At 39.2% G+C, this 15,396-nt stretch overlaps 1 pseudogene; it reads right to left on the bottom strand.

Moving 5' to 3' along the window:
* Positions 1 to 574: 574 nt before the first annotated feature.
* Positions 575 to 3,763, bottom strand: LOC110308432 (serine/threonine-protein kinase PLK4-like; annotated as a pseudogene).
* Between the last annotated feature and the right edge of the window lie 11,633 nt (positions 3,764 to 15,396).

Below are 15,396 nucleotides of genomic sequence, written 5' to 3'. Positions count from 1 at the left end.
CAGAGGCAGGAGGATTTCTGAGTTCGAGGCCAGCCTGGTCTACAAAGTGAATATCAGGACAGTCAGGGCTATACAGAGAAACCCTGTCTCGAAAAACAAAACAAAACAAAACAAAACCGCTAGCATTCACCTTCATGAGGACCCTGTGCAGGTTCAGAATGCCCATGCAATCTTTCGATTTCATTCTGACAGCTATAGGAAGAGTATAGTTATATTTTATCAGTTATTTTAGTGTTCTTTTACTATTTGTGCTTTTTTTTAAAGAAAATTCTTACCTCTCTTATATTAGAGATGCCAACATTGCAAAGAAAGCAGTTTCATCACAGTGAGGCAATATTGGCCATGCTTTCCCTAGCTGTAAGTCAAAAACTGAAGGAGAACCAGGACTGTACCAGGTTCCTCTGACCAATAAGGCAGGAGAACAGAGGGCAGCATTGTCCACTAAGACATCCTTACTTGGGTTTCTTCTCTGTGCCTGCATAATTTTCACAACCTGTAAAGTTATGTAATTTTCAGAAAATACATAAAACCATGTACAAAATACATAAAATTTAAGTCACTTCTGAGACTTAAATTACTGAAAACTAGGAGTTGGATTAGAAAACATCAGAAGGATGGAAGAAAGACATTGCAATTTCTGTTTGATGTATTCAGGTAATTTTTCATTTTCTCCATACCTAGTTGTCTGACCATCTGGTGATGTGTAACTGATAGAAGATACTCCTGCCTGGACAACCAACTGTGACCCATCATTAAACTGAACCCACACATCTCTGCTAGTTATCTGTGTAGCCCAACCAACATTTTTTTCACAAAAACAGATTTCAAAAGCTGTGCAGATTTAGGAAGACTTGAAGAGACACCTGTTCCTGTGGCAGTCGCTGTGTGGCCAAGCCCTTCAACTGCCACAGTAGAAGGACTGAGTCCTGGTGACTGTGTTGGGAAAGCCGCACTATTCATGCTCAATCTGCTCGATGATGCTTGCTGTCCCTTAGAGTAGCTTGGGTCCACGGACTCAAGCCGATAAGGCTTTAGGTTTTGGGGGCTCACCTGTGGCTCTCATGTCTGGGTTCGAGCCTGGGAGGTAGCCTGGATCTGAAAGAGAAGAGGGAATCTAGGCGGGTGGAGAAATAATGGAACCAAGACATGCTAGTCTGCTCAAGGTTCAAATGTTTAATGGTGGACGCACTTTATAAAGGAGGAGGGAGGCCCATTCCCACCAATTCATCCTTGGAGCCCAGCTGCAGGTGACCACGTGCAGTTTAGGGTGTAGTCTCTGGAATAGCTAGGCCGACTCCCAGCAGGTAGCAGCAACAGTGGCTGAACAATAGAGTGATCTAGGGAGGCAGGCTCCACCCTAGGTAATCTCCTTAGTGGCAGCAAAGTCAAGGTCTGGCTCAGCCTGCTTCAGGCTGGGTGGAGGTCACATTGAGGTGAACTGGTATTACCAGGTTTTCTTCCTATAATTATAGGGAAGAATGAAGAACCCCTGCTATGGTTTTATGTATTTTGGCTCCATTATAAAACCAAACTTCGAAATCAGCACCAGGAGAATTTTCCATCAAAATACATTTAGCATATCTTGTAAAATAAGCGATATTGGGAGTTTTAGATCTTACAAGCTGGATGGATCTGGAAGCATACTGATATTTCTGCCAGTATTTTTCAGGTAAATTGTCAAAGCTGTACCTACTGATGTTGTCAGTAGGCAAGGGAGGTCTGCCAGCAAGAGGAAAGCCTCTTCCATTGTTCGGGTAATAAACAGTGATCATAGTCCCATCATCACTCGATATCTGAAGCACTTCTTTCACATATCCTTCAGACGCACACTCTCTCAGAAGCTCCACACACACCTCCTCTCAATCAAGGATGCTCACCACAGCCGTTTTGGTTTTCTGCCTGATTGGTTTTAATCTGTGAGCAATCAAAGGAGATGTAATGCTTCTTAAGGTAGGTTTCTGGTAACCCAATGTCAACTCCATACTTGCTTTGTTCAGAATGAGGATGTAGGACCGGCTCTTGAGGCATGACCTCAGGTTTATGGTGATGTGCAGTCATGTACTTCATGGTTCTCAGCTGCTTTACAGGATGAACATTAGCAGAAGTATCAGCATTCTTGCTGGCTCTTGTCTCAGTCCAAGCGTTTCTTTTTTTTTTTTTTTTTTTTTTTTTTTGGTTTTTCGAGACAGGGTTTCTCTGTATAGCCCTGGCTGTCCTGGAACTCACTTTGTAGACCAGGCTGGCCTCGAACTCAGAAATCCGCCTGCCTCTGCCTCCCGAGTGCTGGGATTAAAGGCGTGCGCCACCACGCCCGGCAGTCCAAGCGTTTCTTAACGTGTCCTGCAAATCTGGATAGTCCTGGAACTCTCTGTTTGGGCTAACGGTGTGGTGCTCATTAGTTTCCCCTAAATGATCATTCATTTGCAGTTTCCCAAACCACTGCTGTACCATTTCCATCTGAGGTGTCTGGTCTGCAAATGGAAAAGGAGTTTTTTCTAGACAATGGTGATTGGAACTGTGTTGATTTTCATCCAGTGATCTTCTAGGCTTTGAAAGCATTTCTACTGAGTGACACCATTCTACTGAGTATGTTTTTGCTTGAGACTGATTAGAGGGGCTGGCTCTATCAGAGGAATGAGCTCTATGCAGGTATCAAGAATGGGGCCTCTCTTCTGCATCTTCAATTACTCTCCCCTGTCCTTTATTATTAGCTTCTTGTTCTGGATTTCCCCATTGAGTACAAAACTTACTTCCATCTCCTGAAGAAAAGTCACTTGAATTTTTATTTTTTTGAAATACAGTAATTTTATTTGGAAGTGGTTGGCCAAAAGTCTTCTTCTTTCAAGTAGGCTACCACTCAAACTGGTACCAGAAGAAGCTGTAATTGTTGTGGAAAGTGAAGCATGCCCACTATCCATTGAGTCCTCTACAGTCCCTAAGTCTTTACTCTTTGTTGAAGGATTTCGTGACATGAAAGGATGGTCCAACACAGAAGACAGACTTAACTGATCCACAGGGTTTCTACAAAGTAACTGGGGGATAAGGTCCTGGGCCTCTCGTGACAAAAAGGCTAGCATTTCATAATCTGCCAGGACTACTTTGTTCAATGTGTTCTTGACTGTGTCAGTGTCAAAAGGTGGTCTTCGAATAAGTAATGTACAAAACATACAGCCCAATGACCAAATATCAGATTCAAGTCCATGTGCACTTCAAGTTGCAATTTCTGGTGAAATATAATTAGGAGTCCCACAGAGTGTATAGTGCTTTTCATGTGGCACATTCAACTGCGTTGCTAGTCCAAAGTCAGCAATTATTTTGCTCATATTCCACGTAAGTAAGATGTTAGAGAGTGTGAGGTGCCAGTGCAATATGCCATGAGAATGAAGATATAACATTCCTGTGATAATCTGGTACATGAAGTGCGTAGCTTCACTTGCTGAGAAAGGCTTCATTCTGTTCTCCAGATACCTGTTCTTTCTCCATTGTGGCACATTTCCAATACCAGATAGGCATAATTGTTATCTTCAAAGTAATTATAGAGCTCCAAGACAGAGGGGTGTTTCAACTGGCAATGTATTTTCACCTCATTTTGGACTCTCTGTACCATTCCAGCTTTGTACATGGCTTTCTTATCTATCATTTTGATTGCAACTTCCAAACTCAGCTCTGTAGACACCAGCAAATTATCCTTTACCCAGTAGATTTCCAACCTTAAAGTCCTCAACCTTCTCAGGATGCACACCTCCATGTTCTTGAGCCGCTGGCGCCCGGGGCTCGGCCTTCTCACAGTCCCTCCAAGGCAGCGCTCCGAGAAGCCAGCAGGTCTTGGCGCCATTCTCTACGCCGCCGCCGCTGGCAACACCGCCAATGCCACCGAAAGGTACTCCCGGTACCTTCTGAGGTAGTGCTCCCATTTTGAAAAATTCCTGCCAGTCTCCGAACGAGCCAGCGTGACCTCTTTCTTTGGGGTACTCTCTCACCTTGTATTTCACAGTCAAGAGAAATGGAGAGAAAAGTTGTAAGTAGATCTTGCTTAGGTACACCCTATTGCTGCTGCTTTGGTGGATTTGCAACTGACACTGCTGTGAATTTACCAGCTATGTTACCAGGTCGGGCCTCTTTCTTGTCCTCCAATATTAATTAGTTCACACTTTGTGGCTAATGCTTGGTGCTAGAATCCCAGGAGTTAATCACATCACATGGGGATCCCTGCAACCTTAAAGACTTTATGTTACAACATTAATTGTACAATTAGTCTAAGGATAGGTGGTGCAGAAGACATGCAACCTCTGGCAGAAGACAGGGCATAAATCTAGACTTTTCTCTCCCAACCACATGGAGGGCAATGAAAATTTCACCTGGATTGCAACTCCTTATCTAACATCTATGGATGTAGTGAGCCAGATATTGCTATCAGGGAATAGTTGCTGAGCACTCAACTATGGGAATTAAATGGACATACATTTCCTAAAAGAGTATAGGAAAAATATGATCTAGAATTGAGTGTTATTATATACTGTGTATTATTATCACTGTGTCTGTTTTTGCTTTTCTAGTGGAATTTGAGGATCTGGGGCTTCAGAGGTGATGAGGTTACATAATACTAAAATTCCTCATTCAGTTTAAGATAGTTAATTGTGCAGAACACTCTAACACTGAGCCAGAAGACAATTCATGCTTGCCAAAATGCAGAGACAGAGGTCAGTTGTGATGACCAAGTGCATGTTCCAGGCCAAACTCAACTTCAATTCATTTATGACATGCAGAATATACACAGATCACTTTATAGTTGATTTCAACTTGTTCATTTATTCTCCAAAAAATTTGAAACATAATTATTTCATTTTCTGACCAGTTTGAGAGTAGTTATAGCACCATCATTGCATTATGACAAACCCTTGTCAAAAGCCAACAATCCATAAATCCCATGGAAGTGCAGTCTCAACAAATAAGTATGAAAAATGGACAATAATTTCTAATTCTATAAACATAATCACCAAAAACAAAACAAAAACAAAATGTCATACCAAAAGTTAAAATAGAAAAGCAGGAATAGGATCATTTTATAAACACAAGAGCTACAGACAAATAAACAACAGAAACTTAAGCAGAAATTAGGTCACTATAAATGAACAAAGCACAGAGTAGAACCAATGTATAGTATGAAAGGACTTTTTCTAAATGAATGAAAGCTCTAGCCCTGAAACAAAAAGAACTCAATGACTTTAACCCAAGGTAAATTAAAACATGCCACATATATACAGTTCAATATAATGGGAATTACTTTATTTGTGAGATAAGAAAACAGTGTTTATAAAAAATATACCTTAAAATACAAAATGATAATTGGACTGTTTCAAATGAAGCCAACATGGAATGAAATTACATTTTCTACTTTACAGTAAAATTTACTTTGGTTAAAAGTGGCATGGTATCATCCAATTGCAATTACCCCTCACTGGTTCACAAAGCTACACTTTGGTGGAACCATTTCTTTGCCTCTCACTGCTGTGCCATCCAAGGCAAATCAGTATCACTGCATTGAGTAGGGGCTTACTTGCTAGCACATGGGGGACTTAAGGCACCTCCTACAGCAAAAGCCTATCCCTGCAAAACTGCATCTCTGGGGCTCCTGCCATACTTTCAAGTTGCTCCCTCAAGTCTTCTCTGTCCAGGCAATTTCTTATTGCTTACATAATCTCCAAAAAGACCAAGTGAATCTTCTAATATATTTCATTTACTTCCTGAGTTTTAGAAACCTCCCTCTATTGTCCAAAAAGGAAGTTTTCCATGAAGAGGAAATATCTACATAAAGCACCCTATTGTGTTGTCTGAACACCCAGTAGGATGCCAAGTGGATTACAGAGATTATGCCTTTGTCTTGCTGCAGATCATAGGGCCATCATTCAGTCTAGTATGACATAGCTGTGTTTTTTATATTGTTGTAGTTACTTCCTATTTTCTATAGGCTCATTTTAGAAAATCTATTGAATTTACAACAGGATCCTCTAAGGATAATCACATACCTTCTTTTTATAGTCCATCTATAGATTAAGTTTATTGGTTTCCAAAATTAGAAATATCCTTGTATTCTTGAAAAAGGTACCATCTTGCCATGATACATGTTATACATTACTGGTTTCTATAGAAATTTCTCAAAAAATTTCTCCCAGTCTATATTTAAGTAGGCTAACAACCAGTAATTTTCCTATAATATTTTCAGCTTGGTATTATAGTAATACAGTCATTGAAAAATGAAGAGTTTGTGTCAAACTGGAATTTCTTTCTCCCACACACTGAAACTATAGGCCAAATATACTTTCTTTTGACATCTCAACTAAAATGAATTTTAATATATAGACTATTGCTCTTATGTCAAATATCCTTGGCAATCTGTATTTTCAAAGAGTATTTGTTGCCTATCTCATTTGCATAGAATTCTTATTCTTTGAATGACCATGAGACATGGATCCCTTCATTTTCTTTCTAATATCCAGTCCTTGTACTTTTCTGCCAAGTTATTAGCATTGGTTTATGTCTTAAAAAGTAGATTTTCAGACTGAATTGCTTCTTTTCTCATCTGAATTAAATGAATACCTGCCCTGCCAACCTCTATTTCTCTTTCTCTACTTTCCTGGTATATACAGTACTCATTGATTTTCATACCTATTCTTTTACAATAGTTTACATGAATGGTTACTATCAATTTCTCTTTCAGCACTTGTTTAGAAAAGTACACCATCTTTTCCAATGCTGCTTTTAACTTCTGTTGACTGCAAATAAACTGTTCTAACATCTGTCCTCAAGGTGCTACTCGTAAGTAGACTGGGAGCCTGAAACTGCCATACAGTAATATACTGACTGACCTTATGCTGGCTTTCCTCATGTTTTGTCCTTATGCCGAATCTTACCACCTAGGCCGACAATTCAGCAGACCTGAGCATGGCCAGCTTCGGCATCCTTTTTCCATTCTTGACCTTAGAGTAATTCTTTTATTCTGATACAATTTTTTTAAAGTGGGCATGAGAAATTCATACCATGACCTAAAATTCTGTCCCATGAAGTATAACCTCTTATTCTTTAAAGCCAAGACCCATGAGTTCAAATTGCTTCAGCTGTCCTAAACTAAACTCTTAGATCAGCCAACTCAGCTCAGCACAACTTTAGTATTTCTCAAAGAATTCAGAGTTTTCTCTGAGTTTGAAAATTATTCTGAGACCAAGAATCAGTGTGCCTGGAGGACTCACCTCATGTGCTTTCCTTTTCTTCAACAAATGCATCTCAAGCTCATAGGGAGCAGGACCAACCAGACTCTATTTATTCTAATCCTGAAAACCAGACATGACATTGTTATTAAAAATGGGACTGGGCTACTCTTGTGTCACTCATTCCATTATACCTGGAAGTCAAAGATTCCAGGATATAGCTAATTTCAACTGTCAGCACAGACCTAGAATCATAGGGAAACAACTCAACCTCACCTTAAGAACTCACTTGGTCACACTGGCCTGGGATCATGTCATTGAGTCATTTACTTCATTCATAATTAACACAGGAAAGTCCAACCCACTGTGGGGGGTACCATTTCAACTCTATAAGAGAGATGAAAAAAGAGAAGCCAGAGAGACTGGAGGACAAGCCAGAAAGAAGCACATGTCTGAGCTTCTACTTTGAGTTCCAGCCTTAGCTTCTCTTGATGGTGGACAGAAACATATATTAATAGATAAAACCTTTTCTACACAAGTTACAACTGCAAAACGAACTATGACAATACCCTTTGCAGATGTGCAATCATAAGAGAATTCATTTTCATTCAATATGCATTGTTTTCCTCTATAAGTTGGGAAAGTGAGCAAAAACATCTGTCCTTTACACTGTAGCCTTCACAGCTCATATGGTGAAGTCCCCAGCGAACATTTGTTGTTCTGAGCACCATGCCAGAACTCATCAGCTTGAAGAGTGATGTCACTGTCAGTCACGGCAGGCGTGTGAACATCTGAAATTATACACTTTCAGATATCTCCAGCAAGAAACACATATTTCCTTGTTTCAGAAATGATAGTAATAACCACAGAATGATAGCTTTCAGAGGATGAGTGATGAAAGCTTAGGGATGTATATCATCTGAGAGATGCTGCTGCAAGTGTTGGATTCTCATTGCCAATATACTTCTCAGGGACTTTTGTCCTGTAAGTGGTTGCATAAAGTGGCAATATACTCTATGTAAAGTAGCAAGCGAGTACATATTTGGTTATGCTGACCTCTTACCAAATATTAAAATAAACAGCACACTTTGCTCAGTCATGTGGATTACCTTCTTAGGCATAAGGGCATACATATTGAGTGAATAAAATTAGAACAAAATGTAGTTATATTCTTATTTTTAAAACTTAATAAATGAAACAATGAACAACACATGATATTTTCATGAGGAAATATTAATATGAATAATTTTTAATTTGATAAATTCAGTACCATGTACTTCAGTGTACTACTAATTTATGTATAAAACCTAAAGAATTCATATTTCTGTATATATAACAAGTGTAAAACTTCACATATTTTATTCTATTTTTAGCTCAGGGTCTCATGCACCCCAGGCTCTCCCTGAGCTTGTTATGTGTAGGCAGCTGCACGCCCAAAAGATGGCGCCGACCTCCGGTACACGGTAAACAACGCCATTGCGCAGGTGCCAGCCCGAATCTGGCGCCAACCCCTCCCAAGCAGGTGCTACATATCAAAGTGCAGACAGACTGACGAATCCCAGGATGACACGTAGCTCTCCCCAGTGCTGGGGTGGATATAGGCAGTTCTCCCGGGGTTTCCGGAGTTCCCCCATAGCATAGAGGTGTTCCTGAAATAAAGAAAGGCTGTTGAGAAGAATCCGACTGTGTTGTGTCTTTTCTTGCTGAACAAGGTGGGTGCAACAGTTATGTAGTCAGAATGAACTCCTGCTTTAACCACTCAGACACTGGGATTGTAAGCACGTACTGTTATAAGCATGTACAGTTACATTTTCCTTATTCCCTTATGCGGAGTTCTTGTGTTGCATAATGTCTATGGTATGTCTGCTCATTGAAAATTAGTGGGAATAACAGACTAATACAAACCACTAGATTTTTAGGCAGATATCAAGAGCAATAACTGATGTCACAGGATTGAAACAAAGTTTTAAGACTATGTCTACATTAAATGTGCTATTACCTACCAAAACAAAGCAAACTGAGGGCCTGCTATAGAGAATATCAAGACAGCTTTGACTCCTTCAGAAGTCTCTACTGCACTAACCATATCATTCACTGTGACTTCAATGATCTCTGTCCCTCTCATATGGAAAGCTCTCTCACCTAACCAGTGTCCCTCGTGACTCACTCTATGGTGAGCAAAGTTCACAGTTTAGTTTCTTTCAACCACATTACATGTCAGTGTGTCTGCTGAAATCAACTTCTCTTGATCCAGAAACATATGAATTAAAAGTTAGTAGGACTGGAGAGATGGATCAGCATTTAAGAACATCTGAATATAAGCCTCAAACATCGTGAGAGCTGCGCAGGTGTACCAGGTTACTGGCGAAGCCATTTTGGTGGAGATATGCCCCTGCTGCCCTGATTAGCTGAAGCTGCGTACCTGGTGAGGTGATGTGGCCTGCTGTGAGTGGATGGGAACTGATAGTATATAAGAGTGAGAGGCCCAGGGCTCGGGGTCTTTTGCCTACACAGTCAATGCGCAGCCCAATAAACGTGTGCAGAAGGATCCTATTGTGTCTTTCTTGCTGGAGAGTCAGGCGTCCCACACACCACACACACACACACACACTCACACACACAATATACAGTATTTGGGGAACACCATACTTGCAATAGACACTCAAACATATACAATGGAAATGTTATAGTTCCCAGCCCGCAAAAACTCTGCCAAGGCACTGTTGTCATTAGGGGACTCAGCAGGGTTCCCAAGAAAACCTTGGCACTGCTCCATCCAAGTGTCCCTATACTCTTCTACTCTGTAGAACATTCCAAGTCCTTGACTCCTTAGAAGTGGTTCAGTCTATGGCTGCAGTTTATGGATCTTGGTTTTCCCCATTGCTTTCTAGCTTCTATCCTCTACAATGGAAAGTTTCATCCTTTCCCAAAAGAAACACCTGACTTAATAGATACTGCAAAAAGTGAAGCTCCAGAAACTTCTTCAGATTCATCCATTAAAGCAGGAAAGGCCATCCAGAGACTGCCCCCCCTGAGGATCCATCTCATATGCAGACACCAAATCTAGACTCTATCGCTGATGCCAAGAAGTGCTTGCTGACAGGAACCTGATATAGCTGTCTTCTGAGGGGCTCTGCCAGAGCCTGACTAGTAGATACAGATGCCCACAACCAACCACCAGTCTCAGCACAGGGACCCCAATGGAGGAGTTTAAGGAAGGACTGAAGGAGCTAAGGGATTTGCAATCCCATAGGAAGAACAACAATATCAACCAACCAGACCCCCACCCCCACCCCCAGAGATCCCAGGGACTAAACCCTCAACCAAAGAGTACACATGGAATGACCCATGGCTCCAGATAGATACATATGTAGCAGAGGATGGCCTTATCTGGAATCAATGGGAGGGAGGCTCTTGTTCCTGTGAAAGCATGATGCCCCAGTGTAGGAAAATGCTAGGGCAGTGAGACAGGAGTGAGCACCCTCAGAGAAGCAGGGAACAGGGAGATGGGATAGGAGATTTGCAGAAGGAAAACCGGGAATGGGGTAACATTTGAAATGTAAATAAATAAAATAACCAATAAAAAAAAAAAAACCTTCTAGCACTATGTGAAATTTTCTTTTTCAATTGTCAACATCATAAGTTCAGAAAGGATTGCCTATATACTATTTAGACACCTACTATTGGCCAAAGTCATTCTTTCTCTTAAACTGAGCAAGACATTATTCTGAGAAATATCTGATAAGGTAGGTGTTTAGTCATTGTATAGACATGATAAGTGCACCCAACGTATGTTCTTATTTTATAGGACCATCATTATGTACACAGCCCATGTCTATACTTTTGAAATATGTTTCTCTCTCAATTTTGTCTTAAAGCTATTTATGTGATTAAGTGTATAGATTTTGCTGTTAGGATTTTTAGAACATCTTCAATATAACATTAAATCTTTACATAGAATCACTTTAAACACTAGAGGATCCTAACAAAGGGTCTTTATAGCTCATACACTCTTTGGGTCAAGAATCCTTTTAATCAGGATTAAAAGTAGTAAAACCCTTCAAGAACAGATACAGACATGATATAGGAGGAACACTGAGATTCCTAAGTGCCTCAGTTCTCCGATCTTAAGGCCTAGAAAAAAATCAACTTTGTCATCTATGGAGATAACCATGATTCAGGAAACAAATGCATTTATGTAAAATAGCATCTTGTAAGCAGCAAAATGCTTTGAAATGCCACAAAATTCACCACATATTTGTACTGTATCTAGAAATCAAAGGAAATGTTCTTAGCTTTAGGCAATCTCTATAAGGTATATGCACTTTTCCACAAAGTATACTTCTATACAGTAATAGAACACAACATTCTAACCTCTGCTTGAATGAAATTATTTGGGAGAATGTTGCCTGGCAACAGAGTTAGCAGTTTTAATGATTGTTGTGGAGTTCACATCTCCATATATATATATAAATATATATATATATATACACACACACACTTTTATTCAGGTCAAAATATAGCTTTTAAATTAAAATGATTTTACTTTTAATAGCTGTTGAATATTGAGATACAGCCTGCCAGCCTAGTCAATGAATGATCTCCATATTCAGAAAGCTTCCTATTTCAAAAATTAATGTAGAGACCTATTGAGAAAGGAATCCAGAATCAATTTTTGAGTTCCACACCCCTACAAATATGTCTGCATATGTACCACATCCATATATTATATATGATCTCACTGATCTGAGTAGTCTGAAAATGCCAGACTCATTTTATCATGGGTACCAGAGGAAACTGGAAAAATACCTAGATAAGATATTAATCAGGAGGTAAAGGCTGACTGAGAGAAGATATTTAAGGTAGGTGAACCACTATACGAAATGTGACTGCTATAAACAACAAACTATTCTGCACAGCAAAATTATCAAAATAGTTCATTTTAAACAGTTTAATAAAAGTTTATGAATATTAACTTTTTTATAATTAGCTTGAATTGATGTAAAGATTTGCATGCCCTGGAAACCTGTATATGAATGTTTATAAAAACTCTATTCACAACCCCCAAAACGTAGAAGCTTTCTAAAATGCCAGTCACTTGCTCTTTGCTCCATCTCAGTCAGGATGTCACAAAGTTAAGTTGAAAAGGCATTAGTGCAGCTCTTATTCTGCATGTTCAATGCATCAGTTGTCCCAAAAAATTAACCATGGTACTGCTTATTAACATCTTAAGATATGTCCTGTCCCTGCAAGGTGTTTCTGATATACTCAGCAGGACAGGATAAAGCAACTGGACCATCAAACTTGTAGGGATTCCTCCTTATACACAGTAAGTAGGTTAATTATATGTATACATTTCAATTAATTCACTTACTTACTTACTTTCTTTCTCTTTCTTTTTTTTTTTTTCTTTCATTTTGGTTTTTCGAGATAGGGTTTCTCTGTGTAGCCCTGGCTGTCCTGGAACTCACTCTGTAGACCAGGCTGGCCTCGAACTCAAAAATCTTCCTACCTCTGCCTCCCAAGTGCTGGGATTAAAGGCATGTGCCACCACTACCTGGCAAGTTCATTGTCAAAACTATGATTTGAAGAGAGATGGAAAAACAAAAGTAACAATCCATAGCTTCTGGGTAGAAATACAACAGAAATATATTCTCCAGATATATTACATTAATCATCTGTAACAGTTTAAAAACTAGGGATGCTCAGGAAGGGGGAAGGGGCTAACTTGACACATGTGAAGGATTCTCCTGGGACAAAAGAATTAGTTTGAGTTTGATTCCAGGAGTCTCTATACCCAGTGGAAGCAATCTGAATGGAGTGTGATTTCAGGAAGCCATGATTGCAAAAAAATTAAATCAAATAAAGCTTAAGGATATTAACTGACCTTTATCCATGACTCCTAAGTGGGAAGCCCAAGAACCATCCTGAGAGCTCTGGAATTGCAGCAGGAGCCGACTCTATTCACAGACAGAGGAAAACAGTGAAGCACAGTTGACTATAGTTGGGTACTTTGACTTCTTTGAACCAGACAAGCTCTGAAGGTGGATGTCATCCACCTATTTAATCCAACACAAGTAGTAAATAGTTTGTTACCTAAAGAGCCAAATGTACAGGCATCTTGGGATCTAAGCATTGTAGAAAATGCCCTCAACATGTACTACCAACTTTTAATCTGAATTTAAATATGAATTCACTAATTTTATTTTGTGCTAAAACATCCATGAGTTTGGTGAGGTCAATCTCAGGCCACATATGACAGTCCTAACTCTATTACCTATAGTGACTATTCTAATCTTCCAATCCCTGTTGCATTCTGTTACATACCATTGCTTACCTGTGCTGGTCTTATGTTCATATTTCCTCCCCTACACTTGTCTCCATGAGGATGTGACCTCTCATTTGTCCAACTCTCCTTGCTTTTATTTGGTACAATTATGGTGTTTCTATACACATCATTTGACTGTTCATAATTCCTCCTGCTATATAGAAATATTCACTCATTCTATACCTCACACAGTCAAGGATCCACCTTGACTACTCACAACTTTTGTTTTGTTTCTTAGTGGGAAACCTACAGGAGAATCCCCTAAATGCTTTGCCTTTAGAAATAAATGGAAAGGGCTGGTGAGATGACTCAGTGGGTAAGAGCACCTGACTGCTCTTCCAAAGGTCCAGAGTTCAAATCCCACCAACCACATGGTGGCTCACAACCATCCATAACAAGATCTGGTGCCTCTTCTGGAGTGTCTGAAGACAGCTACAGTGTACTTACATATAATAAATAAATCTTTAAAAAAAAGAAAGAAAGAAAGAAAGAAAGAAAGAAAGAAAGAAAGAAAGAAAGAAAGAAATGGAAAATGTAGATCTTTTAATTTCTTGTAGCCAGGTTTTATTATTTTGCAGTGAATAAGTACTGAGTGATGTATTTAAAAACTTGAAGTGAATGAATATTTATCATATTCCCCTATCTCTCTTCCACTCCTCCTACTCTTTCTTCCTCATTCTTTTCCTCTTTCTTTCTCTTTCTTTGTCTTTATTCACTATCACTCTTATTCTTGTCCTACAATGTATTTCCAGGAAGAATGACATATTGTAAATTAAGCCTCCCTATAGCATCTTTCAGAGTCTGCATCAACACAGTTACCAAACCCAATCCCTGGCATAGTTTCACCATCACAAAAGGTCTAGACTTTTGATCCTTCATTATTTACCCTGATTAGCAACCTCAGAATCTGAAGTGGACTTTTCATCTTCACTATAAGTCATGAGATAGAATAATATCAATTCAAATGGCTATAACAATTGAGATCTGTCCCTACAGAAGAGCAATAACTCTCATTGTCACTTTGGGGAAATCGAACGAGACTTTATCACAGGAGGCTTCTGACACTGTTATGACAAAGCAATTTCCACCTGAACTTGAGGGCAACACTCTCATGGAATGGAACGTGAGGTTTACATCATTTACATGCAGGTCAAGCATCCAATTGATTTTTAACTGTCTATTTTATTGTTTTTTTTTTTCTTGAAAAAAAAAAACAGAAAAGAATCCAATTTAAGGGAATTGGTTCCTACAGAAAAGCTACTCAGAACATAAATATGTACTGGACAGCCTCAACATCAGTCTCAAGTAGCATGTGACTCCTCCCTTGGGAACACACAGATTGGAGCCATCACAGAAAAGGTCACTGAAAGGAAAATGCTAGAAACAAGTTAAAAGAGAGGAGGTTGGGGGGCTATAAAGTATTATTACACTCTTTACTGTTGAATAAAACAGTTAGTTCATTCTCAGGGTTAAGTCAGTATAAGTTTTATCCTCTTGTTCTTGAACATGAACTAGGTTAACAAATTCACACAGAGTGGTCAGCAGATGTTAGCACACTCTGGCATGGGTTGAAGATATAATGACTCTGATATAGTCATTCTCAATATTTCACCACTATTTTATAATCTCTCTCTTTTTTAATTGGTTCTAGAATATTGGCCTTCATGTACAGAATTTCAGATTTAAATGATTTCTGATTAATATATTTGTTCCTACATACAAAATATACATGCTTTTAAATCACTATTTATAATTCTTTTGTATTAATTCATGTAATAAAAATTACTTGGGTTTTGCTGGAAATGACTCTGATCTTTTTGTTATAAAGTAGAATAGGAAACAAATGTGAAGCTAGCAGAAGAC

This window comes from Mus caroli, unplaced genomic scaffold (assembly GCF_978045245.1).
Source record: "Mus caroli unplaced genomic scaffold, Mus_caroli_1 scaffold_15, whole genome shotgun sequence".
NCBI lineage: Eukaryota > Metazoa > Chordata > Mammalia > Rodentia > Muridae > Mus > Mus caroli.
Note: the sequence above shows the minus strand (reverse complement) of the source record. Positions and strands in the feature narration are given on the sequence as shown.